Here is a 19,068-nt window from a genome sequence, read left to right as displayed (position 1 = left end):
TGTAAAACACCAACATAACACAGACAAGTATTACAAATATATTTAAAATACAATACAGACAATAAAAAACATCAGGCACTGAGGCACATGAGAATTTAAATATGTTTACATTATAAAGTGCCTTACATTATAAGGGTCATAATGCCGATTGCTTTTCGGGTGAATCGGGTATTGTAAATGTCATTGAGGGAAGGTAGTTTCCTGCTGCATTCACTATGTGCTGGTTGTGAATGGTGCAGTTACCAAACCACACAGTGGTGCAGCTGGTCAGGATGCTTTCAGTGGTGCCACGAATCAGCACATAATGGGTGCCGGGCTCTAACTCTCCTCATTTTGCGGAGGAAATAGAGGCGCTGTTGGGCTTTCTTAGCCAGTGATGTAGTGTTGGTAGACCAGGAGAGGTCCTCTGTTATGTGCACACTCAGGAGCTTGGTGCTGCTTACCCTCTCCACAGCAGCACTGTTGATGGTCAGAGAAGGGTGAGAAAGTCCACAACAATTTGCTTAGTTTAGAGAGAGATTGTTGTCGCTGCACCACCTGGCCAGTTGGCACACTTCATTTCTGTAGTTTGTCTCTTCATTGTTATTGATGAGATCCACCACAGTTGTGTCGTCCGCAAACTTTATGAAGAGATTTGTGCTGTACATTGGTGAGCAGTCATGGGTTAGCAGACTGAAAAGCAGGAGGCTAAGAACATGTGATGTGATGGTGATGGATGTGTTGTTGCCGACCCGAACTGCCTGTGGTCTTCCGTTAAGAAAGTCCAGCAACCAGTTCCACAAAGAGATGTTTAGGCCAACCCGGTCTCACCCCAAAACGTCATATACTGACGGGTCTTGACCATACGTCAACATACGACGAAAAGGGTTCCCCTATAACGTCAATATGAGACGCAGACATAAGCGCACCAGCAGCGCCTCCTAGCGGTACCCTAACGCATACCTAAACCCAACCATACCCGAATCGTCACACATGGACGTTATAGGGGTACCCTTTTCGTCGTATGTTGACGTATGGTCAAGACCCGTCAGTATGTGACGTTTTGGGGTGAGACTGTGTTATTTAGGCCGAGCCGGTCCAGTTTCTGTTTTAACTGCTGTGGAATGATGGTATTAAATGCTGAACTAAAATCTATGAAAAGCATTCTCAATCATTTTTTGTTTCCTAGTGAGAGAACAACCAGTAGAAGCAACCAGTTCCACAAAGAGATGTTTAGGCCAAGCCGGTCCAGTTTTCTGTATTAACTGCTGTGGAATGATGGTGTTAAATGCTGAACTAAAATCTATAAAAAGCATTCTCACATAATAATTGTTTGTTTCTAACTGAGAGAGAGCTGAATGAAGAGCAGTAGAAACTGCATTATCAATGTTGGCCCGATATGCAAACTGGAAGGGGTCCAGGGAGGGGGGGATAATGGTTTTGATGTGTTGCATGACTATCCATTCAAAGCACTTCATGACAATAGAAGTCAGTGCAACTGCACGATAGTCATTAAAAACGGATAGGGATGTTTTTTTGGGGGAATTGGGAGCTTTAAATCATGTGGGGACAACAGCCTGGCTCAGAGAAATGTTAAAGCTGTCTGTGAAGACATATTTGAGCTCTCCTGCACAATCCTTTAGCACCCGACCAGGTATATTGTCTGGACCAGATGCTTTATGTGCGTTGGTCTTAGAGAAGGATCTCCTCACGCTGGCCGGAGAGAGATACAGAACCTGGTCGTCATAAGGAGGAGGACTCTTCTGTGCAGGCGTGGTGTTGAATGCTTCAAAGCGTGCAAAGAAGTTGTCGAGTTCATTCAGCAAAGAGATGTCACTGTCACAGGTCTGTGGTGGGGGCTTGTAATCCATGATGGTCTGGTTTCCCTGCCACAGTCTCCTTGTGTCTCTGAAGTTATGGGCTATCTCTTGGCATATTGTTTTTGGGCCTTTCTGATGCCCCGGGACATGTTGGCCCTTGCTGTTCTCAGGCCTTGATCATCACTAACTCTGAAGGCAGCATTTCGTGCCCTCAGTAGGTGATGAACCTCTCCTGTCAACCATGGCTTCTGATTAGGGCATATATGTGCAACAGTACAAATATCTACAATTTACACAACATCTAAATGCACATGGCTTGTTGATCAAAACTGAGTTGATTCTCAGTGAAATTGTCAAACTTCTACACATTGTTTTACTGTGTGAGCCACCATATGCAAAATTATCCATTCAATTATCAAAATCATGTAAAATACCCTGCGTCACAAGGTTCTGACCAGCAGATGTCAGTATGTCCTCTGACTGATGTGCAAATAAGACCCCGTGTTACCCTGAAGACCGGCATCAAGATGACAGAAGTTGACAGATATTGACATGCTACAAACTAGTTATTTGGAGATATATGTGTGAACTGACTTGGCAAAGGATCTGACATCTTTTCAATGTTTTACAAATTTGAAGGATATCATTTGTCAAAAGGCTTACAGAAGTCTAATTTAAATGATTAAATTAGCTTAATTGAAAACACATACATTTATAATGCACCATGGTGACCGATGGGCCTCTGTTCAGATGCTCGCGGTGTGTGGTGAGTGTAAAATGGGAAACAATCAACATCTACTAGTAGTAATAATAACTTGATAAGAAAAGTTTGTAGACAAACTTTAAATTGTCTTGAAAAGCCTAGCCAGAAAGTTTTAAGTAGTTTTAAAAGCTTGAAGTTTCAAATACAAGGTTTTGGTTTTGAAATTTTAAAAGACATATAGATAACGTTAGATTAGAAATATTAGATCGGATAGAATGATAGACCGATGATAAAACTAAATATAGATTGATGTTAATGGATAGGCAGCTCCACTTATGTCAAGTCACCTTCATTTATATAGCGCTTTTAACAACATAGATTGTTTCAAAGAAGCTTTAGAGTGATAATAGGAAATTACAGTAACAGAGATTGTTTTGGCTTTACAGCAACTCTAGAATAAAGTTATTGTCCAGCGAACCATTAGTTATTAACTTATGGGCCACCAACACGACACCGTTCTAACAGAAAACACTCAAAGCGCTCCGGCCGCTCATTCACACTACAACAGTGCCTGGTGTCTCGAGAACGCAAACCTTGAAATCGGTTCCTAGGTGCAAGCCTTGAAATATTTTGGGGAAAAAATGTTTTATCTCTGCGCAAACCTCAAGAGATACGTAGCCACGTGAACCGGAAATATCCCGATAACGTTTTATCTGTACAGAGGTAAAGGGAGGGAGGCCTTCACAGGGGAGAGACTAGTTGACACTTCAGGACTGCATTGTTGTCGTGTCCAGGCTCAGGTCCTTCATCAGATCTGGATACGGCCTGGATCCGGCGGACTGCGGTGAACCTCGGGATAAACAGAGAGACTAATATTAGCATAAATCCAAGTACATCAGGATTTACAGGAAGTGTTTCCGGTTCCGGCCGATCTAAACTATGCAGCCTAACATTGAATTATAGAAGTTTATAATGTGTATGCTAGGCCGAAGAGATGTGTCTTTAGTCTAGATTTGAACAGAGTGTGTCTGCTTCCCGGACAATGTTAGGAAGACTGTTCCAAAGTTTTGGTGCTAAATAAGAAAAAGGATCTACCGCCAGCAGTCGATTTTGATATTCTAGGTAATATGAGACCTTCATCACAGAGCTGGATGAAGCACCTCTGTGGCGGGTGACGGATGAGCCTCTAATAATCATAATAATCATATATGGCAGCTTCACTCATCACAGAGCTGGTGACGGATGGCCTCTGTGTTCAGCTTCCCGCGGGATGGCGGTGTTGGATGGTGTTGGTGATGTGTGTGTTCCTCCACACCATCTGTATGGGAATGACCCGCGGCGTCAGGTGGTGTGACACTCACTCACTCTTCGCCCCCGAGTGAAGCGAGACACTGCTTTATATCTCTCACAGACAGCAGTGAAGATCCTCAGTGAAGGCTTCGCTCGGCGGCTGACGGATGGGCTTCAGTGATGGCCTCGCGGGATCGCTGACTCGCGTTCGGGAGCTGTTGTGCCGAGAGCCAGTGGGAACCGTTTGTTTGGTTGGTGTTCGGTGCCGGTCCTCTTGGGGATCGACCTCATCGAGGATCAGCTCCAGGGGCTTCAGGCCTTGTGGTGGAGCTGGAAGGAGGCCAACATCTGCCCGTGCTGTGTTGTGATAAACCAGAAAAAATAACACTATAATATATATAAGAGAATAAGAAGAGAAGCAGTGAAGAGACTACCAGTGGGAGTAAAGAAGGTGATCCGCCGTCTGATACAGTTGAAGACCGTAGAAGAAAGAAGACAAAGATGAAGAGGAAGACGATGAAGAAATGAATACAAAATAATATAGAAACAATTTTTTTTAATTTAAACAAAACATTATAATAAATAATAATAAAAATGTTAACAATAATACTTTTAAATATTCATTAAGGAATAAATACATTTGACATATGACAAATAACTAATAATATGCTAAATAAAACATTTTTAAATTAAAGTTGCTTCTGTGTTTTTTATGTTGAATGTTGATGTTGTCTCATATACTGTCATCATCTCATATACTAATCTTCACCAGCAGTGACAACCTCAAACATACTTCACCCTTAACGGTTCAAAATAGATTTCTGTTCTGTAAAAACTTTATTTTTTACAACATGCTGTATATTAGATCATATGCTCAGACACTGGACTCATTGAGTTTATCTGGTTTTATCACCTGGTAATATCACCTGCTGTGTTCTGTTACACTGGGAGAAAAGGATTGAAAAAGTAAATACGGTAAAGTAAAAAGCAAAAAAAAGTTGCATGTCGAAGAGAACACTAACTATCATAATGCATAGAAGTTATTTACTGTAACAATTTGTTAAATCCGGTAAATATTTTACAGTGGACTTTAAGAAAATAAACGCTTTTAATCTTGCAACACACTACATTTTGTCTTGAAGTCATGACTATTTCTGTGGCGGAAACAGGGTTACTCTTTATTTCAAGGTGTTAACGTGTAATTATACATTGAAGTATACTGAGTAATAATAGTTGACTACATGATTATTGTTTGATTCAGGGTTAGTTGTATGAAATTGTGCAACTATAGTAACTAACATGGACACTGTCAAATAAAGTGTTACCAATACTAGCAGGTCCCCAGTTTAAAGCAGAACAGACTAAATCTGGAGCGGTACAGAACAGCCCTGATGGACTGATTTACTGATTTTGTCTTGTGGGATAAAGGTGACCAGATTTCTGAAATAAAAATTCAGTGGTCAAAATTGAGTCACTTGTTATTATCTATGAAATAACAAAAAAAATGAAAAAATACATTGTTTAATTGTTGTGGGTATTATTAGGCATACTATAATAACTGATCATCATTATGACGTTTTTGGGGTAAACTGAGTTTAACTGGTTTTAACCAAATTCATCAAAAACACAGCATGAAAAATAGTCAATAGTAACCATTGCAAATAGCAAACAATTTTATATTTCTTTACATAAACGGGAAAAAAAGGGAAAAAATAAATTTTGTCCTTGCACACAAAGTATGCCCTTTCTGCAAATGTTGCAAGTGTAATTTTAACATGATGTTGGCAAAGAGAGGCAGAGAGAAAAGATCTAAATGCACACACAAATGTAATGTCACAGACAAAGATACAAAAACCAGGAAAACATGGAATTAATCCAGACTAGGACAAGATCCACGTAACACGAAAGGCAAAAACCAGAGCATCCGGGCTAACCCCATTTGAATACATGCACAAAACAAGAATAAAAAACAAGAACTAAAAGACACATTAAATCAGAGATAATTCATGGCCAGTGTAAGTATGACTAATGATGAAAGCATAGACAGTTTATAAAATGGACACAGCGACCCCCATAGACTTCAACGGAGAAAAGTGAAGCCCATTTGAAGCACAAACTTCCTGATCACCAGACGTACTGCGCAGGCTCAAACTGAGCTTGACGATGTAGATGTGCGTGAGCCTGTCTGACAGCTGTAGGTCTTCTAGTAGCTGTGCCGAGAGAAATCTGAATCATTCCCTTCCGAATCTCGCAGAGACGGAGAGCGTGAGCATTAGCTGTCCATGAGCTAGCAGCAGGATCAACTTTATCACTCTCTATGGGCTTCTCCCTTGACTTTATGCCTCCACGTCCCCCCGATTGCTTGCGAGCTTCTCCGCCGGTCTATACGGTAATTTCTCTACAGTGCGACAGAGAGTCGAGTGGTTATGACGCAATCGTTAGCCTATTTTTTACAAAAACTGCTTCTACAGGGCCATAGCGTAAGATACAAGCCAATGAAGCCTTTTATACATTGTCGTGTTTCTTTAGAAATCAATAATGGACAAATGTAGTCTTTAAACGCCTCGGATGTAAAGTTATTCGCTATCAAAGTGACGCCAAAATGAATGGGAGTCAATGCAATGCTAACAGCATGTGATGTTCTGCTAACCAATGGCGGCTCCCGGGGAAGCTTCGGTTTCCGGCCGATGGATTACCCCCTTGGATAAATCCAGGGAGAAACAGGAAGCGAGCACAGAGAAACCGGAAAATACATTTCAACATAAAAGTCTGCACAAAAGTCCATACAAAGACACAGAACTGGGATTGGCCCATCATCCAAGTGGATGCTGGTGGTGGTTGAGGAGAGATCCCCTGATATGATTGTAAAGCGCTTTGGGTGTGCAGTAGTACATATGAAAGCGCTTTATAAAAGTGCTTCATTCATTCATATCTTATCAGGGTGCAAAGCGGTGCTGGCCCGGTGGCGCCTTGATCAAGTCCTGGACAAAGCTGGCGGAGGTCCAGGAGAGCTGTAGGGTAGCAGCAAACCTTTCCCGGCAGGGTTCGTCAAGTCTGGTTGCATGCTCCAACTTCCTGCTCAGAAGAGCAACACCATGCTCACACCCGGCAAAACATGGCAGATGTTGGCAGACCTCAGGGAGCAGTTGGTTTTTGCGAGATTGCGACAACTGACCAGGTGTCCACGGTGGAGAAAAGGGTCCACCTCGTTGAACTTACCATCCCCTGGGAAGAGGGCATGACAGCATCCCACGAGAGGAAGCATCTCAAGTACTCCGAGCTGGCAGCGGAGTGCCAAGAGGCGGGCTGGAGAGCCAGGGTCCCCCTAGTGGAGGTCGGGTGCCGGGGCTTTGTGGGCAGAACAACAGTCCAACTGCTCCATGGCAGAGGAGTGGCGGGGTCAAAAAAAAAAAAAGAGCTGAGAAAGCGAGGTACTGGCTGTGGATCCGGATGAAACACAACGGTTGGGGGCCAACACCCCTGTAAAGGCCGCTGCAGGGGGTGGCGGAGAGACGTCCCCTATATTTGCCACTGCCCCCCTGCCGGCACTTAATGGCACCGGCGGAGGTGCAATTGGCCAGAAAGGCAAAGCAGGAGCAACATCTTACCTGTATAATGATCATTCATTCACAGCAGGGCAGACGGGACTGAAGACCACTTCCGCGGAGCTGACGATACTGGCCACCCCAGCGGAGACATAAGGTATAGCAGAGGACCACCACGGCGAAGATGACGGGACTGGCCACCCCAGCGGAGACATAAGGTATAGCAGAGGACCACCACGGCGGAGCTGACGGGACTGGCCACCCCAGCGGAGACATAAGGTATAGCAGAGGACCACCACGGCGAAGCTGACGGGACTGGCCACCCCAGCGGAGATGACGGGACTGGCCACCCCAGCGGAGACATAAGGTATAGCAGAGGACCACCCCAGCGGAGATGACGGGACGGGAGACATAAGGTATAGCAGAGGACCACCCCAGCGGAGATGACGGGACGGGAGACATAAGGTATAGCAGAGGACCACCCCAGCGGAGATGACGGGACGGGAGACATAAGGTATAGCAGAGGACCACCACGGCGGAGATGACGGGACGGGAGACATAAGGTATAGCAGAGGACCACCACGGCGGAGCTGACGGGACTGGAGACATAAGGTATAGCAGAGGACCACCCCAGCGGAGATGACGGGACGGGAGACATAAGGTATAGCAGAGGACCACCACGGCGGAGCTGACGGGACGGGAGACATAAGGTATAGCAGAGGACCACCACGGCGGAGATGACGGGACGGGAGACATAAGGTATAGCAGAGGACCACCACGGCGGAGCTGACGGGACTGGAGACATAAGGTATAGCAGAGGACCACCCCAGCGGAGATGACGGGACGGGAGACATAAGGTATAGCAGAGGACCACCACGGCGGAGCTGACGGGACTGGAGACATAAGGTATAGCAGAGGACCACCCCAGCGGAGATGACGGGACGGGAGACATAAGGTATAGCAGAGGACCACCACGGCGGAGCTGACGGGACTGGAGACATAAGGTATAGCAGAGGACCACCCCAGCGGAGATGACGGGACGGGAGACATAAGGTATAGCAGAGGACCACCACGGCGGAGCTGACGGGACTGGAGACATAAGGTATAGCAGAGGACCACCCCAGCGGAGATGACGGGACGGGAGACATAAGGTATAGCAGAGGACCACCACGGCGGAGATGACGGGACGGGGGACATAAGGTATAGCAGAGGACCACCCCAGCGGAGATGACGGGACGGGAGACATAAGGTATAGCAGAGGACCACCACGGCGGAGCTGACGGGACTGGAGACATAAGGTATAGTAGAGGACCACCCCAGCGGAGATGACGGGACGGGAGACATAAGGTATAGCAGAGGACCACCACGGCGGAGCTGAAGACCTCCACGACCACGGCCGATCAGGCGAAACTGTAACAAAGAGCACAGAGAGGTTAGGGTTGCCCTCTGGGGGAGAGGCAGATCATTTAGTGATCACCTCCGTGGCCATAACAGGGCAGGCGGGACATTCGGGAACGATGTCTGGGACAAGACAAGCAGACACTTCAATTATGGCTGAGATTGGGGAACTTAGAACGGCCTCTCTGGCGGAGAAGAGACAGGCAGATGGCAGTAATGGCCTCATGGTCATAACAGGACAAGCAAGGAGCTGTTGAGCGACCTCATTGGTCGTGTCATGGCAGAAACAGAGTTCAAGAGTGAACGCCGCCGCCTCGGGAGGAACTGTACCTAAATACAAATGTTCATTCTATTTTTGTGTACTACAGTATTCCTAGTAAATGTTTACCTATTGAAATCTTGAGACAAAGTTGCTTTCAGTTAAGACAATTCAAACATGCATTTTAGTCTGGGGCTTAAGCCTCAATTTTGGTGTCCAATTTACTGACACAATAATAGGTTTTGAAGCATGAATAAATGTTTTGGGTGAGTTTGCCTATTTTGTAGACATGCACTGGAGTTCTGATCTTCCAGAAAACTGTTGTGACAATTGAACTTACAGTTTGGAGAATGCTAAGACTGTTTCAAAAAATGTGCCAAAGCAATTGAGAAATACTGTAAGACTGGATTCTTACATCAATAGCAAAACAGGTGGTTTATTCTATTCATCTGTATTATAATTTCAACCAATTTTTTACATTAAGTTAAAAAAAAATTTTTTTTTTTTTTTATACTGTGAAGGCTCCATGTGATTTAATTTTGAAGTATATAAACGAGTCGCTACAGCGCTTGTTTGTTGACAATCCTGTGGACCATAAGCTCATGAGTCCTGAAGGTAATGACGCTTATTTAGCGCGAGGGGGCGCAGTTTACTCATTTTCATTCTATTAAACATTAAATTACACACTTCGGGCCACAGTCTAGGTTGTGAGGTACATTTAACCTGTATCATATTTGAATTCATGGGTCTCTAAATGACTTCAAAAATGTTTAGCAAAAAAATATTGTTGTACACAATCTACTACATGCCTTTTGTCGCCTGATTGATAGTTTATTCCTACTTTGTTAGCAACGTATCTTACTAATAGCCTAAAAAAAAGTTGTGGTAGCTTACATTTCTGTGAAATCTTTAATGATTTTTTATAAAGTAAACGTGGGAATTAATAAATATGTAAAAATGCTCACGTTCGGACTGAAACAATGTAGGCTTACTTGATTATCTATAAAGGCTTATCTTTATCAAATAGGATCCATCAGGCTATTGAGGATTTTTATTTTATTTCTCAATCATCATTAAGATCATGCCGCCACAATAAAAACTACAGAGCTTTGATAAAAAAAACTAAGCATTTAAATATTATCTTAAAAAGACATATTATTGGGAGATATAGTAACAGCTGACATTTATTTCCACGTACTCTGATATAGTTACGAAGATCGCATTGATTTACGTTACAAGCTATCCGAATTTCATCTTCCTTTTTTTCCATATAAAAAAGTTTTTTTCCTCATGTATGAGCTTCATATAAGCCTAATCACTATATCACATGAGCCGCCTAACACTAATGTACCATCACTATGCCTGATGTATCATTATGATTCTTTTAAAAAAAAACATGCAATTTTTTTTTTTTTTTTTTTTTTTTTGCTTCCATTAAAACATAATTCTGACTATTATTTCATATGTCAGGTTTTAGAGAAAATCCACAGGATATTAGTAGAGCTTCTTTTTGCATCATGATTTGCATTATGCAATGGAAAGGAAACCGTTGATCACATGATGATATAAAGCACTTTTTATATTTAAATTGCAAAACCATTTTTAAAGACTTTTCTGCCTTCTATTTACTAATTAAAGAAATGTAAATAATATTGAGAAAAAGCATACTTGTAAAAAAAAATGACACGCATGTAAAGACATGCATCGTCTTTGTCTTTAATACAATACATGTTATGATTACAGTTTTTCTCAGTCGCTTTGGTACATTTCTCGAATCATCCTCGACATTTGCAAAACAGTAAGTGCATTTCTCAAAACAATTCGTAGAAATAGCAAAACACCATGGGTTACCTGCAAAAGCCAGTCTCTTGCTCAAAATCCTTAGTTCGTCTCTCAAAAGTAAATATCTGTGTCAATGAACATGTCAGTGCCATCAGAATGACAAGTTCTTGTGTCGTTGTGTACGGATAAGACAGTCAAATTGCTTTGTCATGTTGTCAATATAACAGTGTACTCTGTAGGGATGTTCTGATTTAAACTATGGCTAAAGTTTTGATGACAGTTACTGTACTGTAAACTGTAGGTTACACCTTAGTGTATGTGGGAGTTTGATTGCAAGAGACTGGACAAGATTCACATTTACGCTTTTACTGTAATTTGTTGCCAAACCATGTAATTGCGATACAGAAAGGAAAAGACAGCACTGCATAGCACAAAGAAAGAAAACAAAAAAAACAAAATAAATGTGAACATAGGACAATCTCCTTAGGGAAAACTGTACAATTGCAGTGCAGTCTTCCTACACCTCCTGACGTTCCTGTCTGTTGGGCCACACATTCTCATCCACATCGCAACTAATATCTTCTGTATTATGACATATTATGACAACTTGTTCAACCATTTTGCATGTAAAGACTTATGCTATGAACTAATGCCTAATTGTTGTGTGGGGTGAGACTATTAAACAGAGACCCATTATAATACATTTTGGTCAACATGACATGAGCAATTGATAATGTAGGAAACAGCAGAGAATTGTACAGAATCATTTGTATGGATGTACCAAAACATTTGCAACTTGTTCAAAGACATCTGTGTGTGACACAATGGGCCTCATTCATGAAACATTCGTAAATATACGAGTAAATATGTGAGTGATTTGCGCGTAAAGAGACCTTCCCGAAAACTCTTCTCCTGATTCACAAATACTTCGTAAACGTCAGATGTGATAGTGAAACGTGTGTGTGTGTTAATGAATTCCAATCAGTCGTAAATGGGACGCGCGTGCACGCTCATTCTCAATTACCATAAATCCCGCCCATTAAATCCGACTGACAACTATATATGGGCATCATATTATGACACCAAACGAAGGATTTCAACATGTCTTCTCAAAAGCGAATAAAAAAGAAAAATTTCTCAGATGCAGAAATTGAAGTTTTGTTATCAGAAGTGCATTCAAAACGCCACATTTTATTTTCAAGCGTACATAGTGGCGTATCAGGTCCTAAAAAAAAGGAAGCTTGGCAGCATATTACAGATGCAGTTAACGGAGTTTCATCTGTTAATCGAACAGTCCCAGAAGTGAAAAGAAAATGGTTCGACATGAAGCTCGACTGCAAAAAACGAATGAGTTCACTTCGAAAAAATCTTATTCAAACTGGAGGAGGACCACCATCATCATCGACATCGAGCATATCTACATGCGATGAACGCATCATTAACATAATTGGCGAAACCTCTCTGTCGGGTATAATTCCCGATGGTGACAGTGATCAAACACCTTTGCAGGAAAGCACTTCAGCACAATCAGATGGTAAGGCTACATTTCATTTTTTGGGGGGGGGCCAGCTGACATGGTAAAATAAAAAATATAATTTTAGAGGAAATACACAAAGCAGTTTATATTTGAGCAAATGTAACTTTTTTATAAAGACAGGCAAATGCCAACTGTGTCCGCCGATGAGACCACTGAAGCGGCAACCGGATCCGTTCATCTTACGGCCCCTGAACCGGTATATCCAGCAGCATCCCGCAGTGTTGCCTCTGCACAGAAGACGGCTTTAAGTCAGGAAGTGCTGGATAAGCAAGACAAAATTTGTCAAGCTGTGCTGGCAATAAATGACACCTTAAAAGAAATAAATGTAAGCCTACGAGAAATATGTGATGCTATTAAACATAAGAAATAAAGTTTAATGAAACTATTTTGTGCGCTTGCTTTAATTCATGCATACATACTCTTAGAAACGTAGAATTAGTTCCTGTCGTTTTGCAATTGCAGCAAGAGGTACGTCTATGTGTCGGATAGGCAACCTTGGAGGCGCCATACCATGATCAGGTCTAATTATATCCTCTGGGTCTGGCAGACCATGTTCCATGGCAAGGTTGTGTAGAACGGAGCAGGCCAATATTATTTTGCAAACCTTTTCTGGTTTGTATAACAGTGTACCACCTGATGTGTCCAAACACCGCCAGCGCCCCTTTAAGATACCGTTTGTGCGTTCAATAACTGACCGAGATTTTGCGTGTGCTTCATTGTATGCCATCTCCTGCCGGCTTTGGGGATTTATCAATGGGGTCATAAGCCATGGGGTCAGGGGATAACCACTGTCACCTGAGTGGAGGGGAGGGGAGGGAAAGTGTCAAATATTTGTCAAATGCTGACTGTGAATAAATAAAATTGTACATACCAATTAGCCATCCGTCTGTAACTGCACCACTGTCCAAACGTCTAGCAACTGAGCTGCTCCGAAGAATGAAACTATCATGAGTACCACCCGGCCAGCGGGCCACTACATTAAGTAGTGCACATTTAGCGTCACAAATTAGTTGCGCATTGATGGAATGATAGTTTTTCCTATTCAGATATGGAAATGCATCATGTGATGGCGCCTTGATGCGAATGTGTGTGCAATCAATTGCTCCTATTACGTTTGGCAGGTTTGCAATAGCAAAGAATCTTTGCTTCACCTCCAACTGATGGACAAGGTTATAGGGGAATTTTATATATTGGGGCATTAGCCCTATTATGCAATCAAGAACATCTGGGATGATGCGACTCATGGATGACTGAGATATCCCTGACCTGTCTGCAATCTCCCGCTGGAATGTTCCTGTTGCCAAAAAACCAAGCACGGACAACACCTGCAAGTGTGCTGGAATGCTGTGGGATCTTCTAGTTTGCCTTCTAAGATTGGCCTCCAATATGTTGCATAAATGCAAAAGAACTGGTCTGGGTAGCCTGAAACGACTAATTAACCAGTCATCATTCTCGGCAAGTAAGTCTGCACGGTCTCTGAAAATACGCCTTTTGCACAGCGCTCTATCTGCCAAATCTAGCAAAAGCGCTATATCAGCCATCGTAAATGTTTCTTGTTATGCCTGATTTTGGCCATTTTATAGGAAACAATTTCCGTTACAATTAAGGGGCTATTAGTTTGCCCAGCCCTATTGAAAGCAATTAATTATTTGATTAAAGTGTTCCGTTTGCAGATGCTACTGGCTCTCATAATAAAGTTAAAAAGAAAAACCATATGTATTGCTATATATAATAATATTTTTTCAAAATGCTGTGTGTAAATGTACCCGATTAGGTGAATTAAAATGCAGCCTTATTAATGAGCAAAACGTTCGGAAGTTAAACGCACTATTTACACGTGGTTGGGAGCAGGTGTAGATTTCTTTCGTACCAACTAACATTTGGAAAATACGAACATTTTAATGAATCCGAAAATTTATGCCAGAACCACTTTACACACGATTTACACAAGAATTCGTTCTGCTCGTGTTTCATGAATGAGACCCAATGATGTGAAGATTGAAAAGGTAGTTTTGAGAATTTCAATTCTGATCTGAGAAATGTACCAAAGCAACTGAGAAACACTGTAATTTTCAGACGTTGAGGTCTCGTGTCCCTCAGATGACGTCAGCTGTCTGACCTCAGTCCTGCTGCAGTGCCTGGGAACTTCCTCATTGTGGGGATGTGGGCCAAGAAGGCCGTGTCTGTCTCAGCGTATCCAAGGCTGGTGTTCCTGAGTCCAATAGTCTCAGCGCATCCAAGTCTGGTGGTCCTGAGTCTGGTGGTCTCAGGCATCCAAGTCCGGTGGTCCTGAGTCCGGTGGTCTCAGTGCATCCAAGTCCGGTGGTCCTGAGTCCGGTGGTCTCAGTGCATCCAAGTCCAAGTCCGGTGGTTCTGAGTCCGGTGGTCTCAGCGCATCCAAGCCTGGTGTTCCTGAGTCCAATAGTCTCAGTGCATCCAAGTCCGGTGGTCCTGAGTCCAATAGTCTCAGTGCATCCAAGTCCGGTGGTCCTGAGTCCAATAGTCTCTGCGCATCCAAGTCCAGTGGTCTAAGCTCATCCAAGTCCGGTGGTTCTGAGTCCAGTGGTCTCAGCGCATCCAAGTCCAAGTCTGGTGGTTCTGAGTCCGGTGGTCGCAGCGCATCCAAGTCTAAGTCTGGTGGTTCTGAGTCCGGTGGTCTCAGTGCATCCAAGTCCAGTGGTCCTGAGTCCGGTGGTCTCAGTGCATCCAAGTCCGGTGGTCCTGAGTCCAGTGGTCTCAGCTCATCCAAGTCCAAGTCCGGTGGTTCTGAGTCCGGTGGTCTCAGCTCATCCAAGTCCAAGTCCGGTGGTCCTGAGTCCGGTGGTCTCAGCGCATTCAAGTCTAAGTCCGGTGGTTCAGAGTTCGGTCCGGTGGTCTCAGCTCGTCCAAGTCCAGTGGTCCTGAGTCTGGTGGTCTCAGCTCATCCAAGTCCGGTGGTCCTGAGTCCAGTGGTCTCAGCTCATCCAAGTCCAAGTCCAGTGGTTCTGAGTCCGGTGGTCTCAGCACATCCAAGTCCGGTGGTCCTGACCAGTGGTCTCAGCTCATCCAAGTCCAAGTCCGGTGGTCCTGACCAGTGGTCTCAGCTCATCCAAGTCCGGAGTTCTGACTCCGGTGGTCTCAGCGCATCCAAGTCCAAGTCCGGAGTTCTGACTCATGTGGTCTCAGCTCATTCAAGTCCGGTGGTTCTGAGTCCGGTGGTCTCAGCACATCCAAGTCCAAGTCCAAGTCTGGTGGTTCTGAGTCCGGTGGTCGCAGCGCATTCAAGTCTAAGTCCGGTGGTTCAGAGTCCGGTGGTCTCAGCTCATCCAAGTTCAAGTCTGGTGACCCAAACTCCGTGGCCACCTTATCTAGAGGCGCAGTCTGTTTCCACCACAGTTAAACCACATCTTTACGGAATTCACTCAGCGATCCTCGAGGACCATCACCGATAAGTGGAGATTGTAACGGGTTATTTAGTCCATGGCATAAGAAGTCGATCAGGGCAAAGTCCCGAAGGTCTCTGATGTGGTCCCGGATTAAAGGTCTTTACAGGGTCTGGTGTTCTGTTATGAGGCGGTTCAGAAATGACAGAGAGGAGGATCCAAATACAGTGACTGATTTATTAAAACAAAAGTAAATGGCGGTAACAAACAGGAGATTCCAAACACAAGATAAACAGAGCGCACATAACATCCACGGACAACACCAGACACAGAACAAAAGGCTACGTTTACACGTGGCCGGTTATTTTCATAAACGGACATTTCACCCTCTCCGTTTTCAGAAAAGTGTTCGTTTACACGAACCCGTGTATATGCCGTCAAGAGCATGCCAAACCTATAGGTGGCAGTGTAACGAGAAGCTCAAGCCCACGTTAGCCAATCAGAATCCCGAAAATATAGGTCGCACTTTTGGCGCAGTGCAAGTTCTGTCGCATACTGTGACGTCGACTGCCTAAAACGCCGTTTTTCTCAGTTTACATGCAAACGTGCAAACGGAGTTTTCCAAAATCTCCACTCTGGCCGGAGTTTTTAGAAAGAATCGTTTTCAGAGGAGAATTCTCCGTTTGCGTGTAAACGAGGGGCACAACCAAAGGGAAATGTCTCCGTTTTTCAAAATAACCATGTACGTGTAAACGGGGCCTAAGAAACACTGGGGATTAAACGCACAAGGTAACAAGGGACAGGTGAAGGTAATGAGTAGCCATGGCAACAGACGAAGTAAACTAGAAATGGAAACTAGCAAGCCAAAAACAAACAGAAACTAAACACAGGAAGTTAGAACACAGGAACAATGGGAACAAAACTATACATCCACATAAGAGTCCACAAGACAGTAATGTAACAGTTATACCCCTTTTCCACCAGCAAGAACCAGGTGCTGGTTCAGAGCTAGAGCTAGAGCCGGTTCGGAGTTGGTTCTACTGACGGGTCTTCTAAGAACCGGTTTGACTTTCCACAGGCTAGAGCGACATCTCATGTTGCCCAGCAACGCTAGCGCGGGAGCGCCAAACAAAAACACACCAGGCTTGTTCGAGATGGTTCGGCTTCTCGCAGACCGATCGTCGCATGACATCAAAGCACTGCGAAAGCGATCCAAAAGCACAAGGAGTCGTATGCTCTCCAAACACTCCCGGAGCTCTGATCGGTCCGCGCCGCTCCAATGTATCTCGAACAAGCCTTACATCAACAATGGCGGTCGTTGTGTTACTATTCATGCTCATGGCTTTGCGAACCTACATCGGCATCCAAACACGGCGAATCAAATGCGTTCGTGCTCGCCGTAACTTGCATAGACAGAGAATACAATCGATTAGCAGCTATTTAAAAAATGGCGGTCACAAGTTTCTTTTCGTCTTGTTGGTCACGGTAACCCCGCCCCCAGCCCCTGACGCAAGCGGTTCTTACTTCTAGCCCAGCAATGTTTTGGTGCTACTTAAGAACCACTTTTACTGGTTCGGAGCTGGTGCTTTGGTGGTCTAAAAACAAAGAACCGATTTGAAACTAGGCTCTGGCTCCGAACCAGCACCAGCTCTGCCTTGGTGGAAAAGGGGTATTAGTGTTCTCCTCTCCAGCTCTCACCCACTGTCTGACTTACTGTAGCTCAATTTCGTTGTAGAACTTGTAAGTGTTACTTTACCATTGTACTCCAAGATTGATGCTAAAACTTTGAGTCATAACACTTACTAACCACTATATCAAAATCTACAGTCCTATAAATATGAAGGTCTCTGGAGTATTATTGAGTTGGGGGTTAAAGTCATCGGACAGAGGCATTTGTCTGCAGACAAAGGGTCTTTCAATCCCTTTCAGGTTTCAGAGGTGTGAACATCTGCACGTTACAGTCTTTGAGGCTGGAGAGGGTGTGAGATCTCGATCAATGTTCTAACACCAAAGCCTTAATACTTAGCAAAGACGTGCCAATAAAGTCGCTCCTACGTCTCGCTATTCTCAGTTATTCTCAACATATTTGTCAGAAGCCTTACTGTATACTGGGCATAGAACCTCTCAAGATGTTTACTTGCCATCCTGTCTGTCTTCAAGAGCGCTGAGCTCAAAACAACTGGATTGTAAGACACAGTTGCTTAGGCAAGAGAGGAGCTGAATTCAGCACAATACTGTGGAGCCTGTCTGCGCCTCGCTGTGACTTGCACCATTGTTGCTGTGGTGTATTAGACTGATAGATGTGTTGGTCACTTGGCATTGTGCGTGAAGTTTAATCTGATGTATAGTGAGCAGGCGAAGGCAAAAGTACCCAAAAAGCTGCATATCAAAGGGATAGTTCACCCAAAAATGAAAATTATGTCATAATTAACTGACTCTAAACCTGTATGATTGGTTTCTTTCTTCTGTGAATCACAGAGATATTATGAAGGGTGGTTTGACTTTTTTAAAAGATCTATTTTTTGTGCTCTACAAAGAAAAAGAAAAAGCATACAGGTTTAATACGACATGAGGGTGAGTAAATTATGACACAATCATCCTTTTGGGGTGAACTGTCCCTTTAAGGCTTACAAGTAAAAAAAAAAGTAATTCAATAGCTGGTTTTGAACAAAAACCCGGATTGGACATTGGACATGAAGTTGTGAAAGAAACCCAAATTGTTTTGCAGTGTTGCTATTGTTAATACTAAAACTATTTAAAAAGCATGTTAATTGAAATAAATCTGAAATAAAAACAAATATAAATATTGTGATGAAAAACTAGCTAAATAGAAATATAAAAAAATGACGATAACACTTTACAATAAGGTTCATTAGTTAACGTATTAACTAACAAAGAGCAATAGCTACATTAGTATTATAGTTAATAAAAAACAGCTGTTCATTGTTTGTTCATGTTAGTTCAGTGCATTAACTAATGTTAACTAATACTATATTTGATTTTAACGTATTAGTAAATGCTGAAATTAATATTAACTAAGATTAATAACTGCTGAGGTATTGTTCATTCTTAGTTAATGTTAACTGATGAACCTTATAAAGTGTTACCACAATGACAAAAGCTAAATTACTAAATCTTAACTTAATTAAAATTACATTTCATAAAACTGAAAATTTAAAAATAATATCTCATTTTAAATATTAAGAAATACTAATAGCATATAAATAATACAAAAATAACAGTTTTATCGGCCCCAAAAAAACTGAAAGGAAGAAAAATGTCTTCCCGATACCACAAGAGTGTACGCATATTCATACGCTGAAGGCAAAAATGTGACTGGTTAGTCAAAAAGGATTCTTCTAATGTCTCGAATCTGTCCTTCCTGCAACTGTC

General features: G+C 43.1%; 1 protein-coding gene across 2 annotated transcripts in view; it reads right to left on the bottom strand.

Annotated features, from left to right (window-relative positions):
* LOC306985331 (uncharacterized protein) overlaps positions 1–19,068 on the bottom strand; it is a 250,378-nt gene that overhangs the window by 210,800 nt on the left and 20,510 nt on the right. The gene's annotated exons all lie outside the window — the stretch shown is intronic.

This window comes from Phoxinus phoxinus (genome assembly GCF_949152265.1).
Source record: "Phoxinus phoxinus genome assembly, chromosome: 18".
NCBI lineage: Eukaryota > Metazoa > Chordata > Actinopteri > Cypriniformes > Leuciscidae > Phoxinus > Phoxinus phoxinus.
This window is presented reverse-complemented; position numbering and strand designations above follow the sequence as displayed.